This window comes from Triticum aestivum, unplaced genomic scaffold, assembly GCF_018294505.1.
Source record: "Triticum aestivum cultivar Chinese Spring unplaced genomic scaffold, IWGSC CS RefSeq v2.1 scaffold2488, whole genome shotgun sequence".
Taxonomy (NCBI): Eukaryota; Viridiplantae; Streptophyta; class Magnoliopsida; order Poales; family Poaceae; genus Triticum; species Triticum aestivum.
The window spans coordinates 6,277-7,441 of record NW_025228543.1 but is presented as its reverse complement, the minus strand read 5'-3'; the positions used below and the strand labels follow the sequence as shown (position 1 = coordinate 7,441).

At 52.9% G+C, this 1,165-nt stretch overlaps 1 non-coding gene and 1 pseudogene across 1 annotated transcript; both read right to left on the bottom strand.

The window, feature by feature from the left end:
* Nucleotides 1-338: 338 nt before the first annotated feature.
* Nucleotides 339-491, bottom strand: LOC123174293 (uncharacterized; annotated as a pseudogene).
* Nucleotides 492-788: 297 nt separating this feature from the next.
* Nucleotides 789-907, bottom strand: LOC123174345 (5S ribosomal RNA). Its single transcript, XR_006486974.1, has one exon. It is a non-coding gene; the product is annotated as a 5S ribosomal RNA (ribosomal RNA).
* Nucleotides 908-1,165: the final 258 nt, after the last annotated feature.

Here is a 1,165-nt window from a genome sequence, read left to right as displayed (position 1 = left end):
CTGATGGGATCCGGTGCTTTAGTGCTGGTATGATCGCATCCGACATGTTACCCCGGTCTCCGTCCCTTATCCTTGCCCCTCCCAGCTCCACTACCAAGACGATTGTACATTGCTTTGGCCGCTCCCTCTCAACTACGGAGACGAGTTTAACGCGGTTTCCACCCCTCCCTCTCAACCGCACCAGTGCACGCTTGCCGCGCCACAACGCCGCCGCTGGCCCCGTGAATCGTGAGCACCCAGCTATGACTTACCGCACTCGTGCAAAATAATAAAACACGGTAAATATATTACTTACACGTGCGTTTTGTTTTGCAAGCGGCGCGAAAAAAATTAAAAAGGGAATGCAACACGAGGACTTCCCAGGAGGTCACCCATCCTAGTACTACTCTCGCCCAAGCAGGTCACCCATCCTAGTACTACTCTCGCCCAAGCACGCTTAACTTCGGAGTTCTGATGGGATCCGGTGCTTTAGTGCTGGTATGATCGCATCCGACATGTTACCCCGGTCTTCGTCCCTTATCCTTGCCCCTCCCAGCTCCACTACAAAGACGGTTGTACATTGCTTTGGCCGCTCCCTCTCAACTACGGAGACGAGTTTAACGCGGTTTCCACCCCTCCCTCTCAACCGCACCAGTGCACGCTTGCCGCGCCACAACGCCGACGCTGGACCCGTGAAACGTGAGCACCCAGCTATGACTTATCGCACTCGTGCAAAATAATAAAACACGGTAAATATATTACTTACACGTGCGTTTTGTTTTGCAAGCGGCGCGAAAAAAATTAAAAAGGGAATGCAACACGAGGACTTCCCAGGAGGTCACCCATCCTAGTACTACTCTCACCCAAGCACGCTTAACTTCGGAGTTCTGATGGGATCCGGTGCTTTAGTGCTGGTATGATCGCATCCGACATGTTACCCCGGTCTTCGTCCCTTATCCTTGCCCCTCCCAGCTCCACTACAAAGACGATTGTACATTGCTTTGGCCGCTCCCTCTCAACTACGGAGACGAGTTTAACGCGGTTTCCACCCCTCCCTCTCAACCGCACCAGTGCACGCTTGCCGCGCCACAACGCCGACGCTGGACCCGTGAATCGTGAGCACCCAGCTATGACTTACCGCACTCGTGCAAAATAATAAAACACGGTAAATATATTACTTACACGT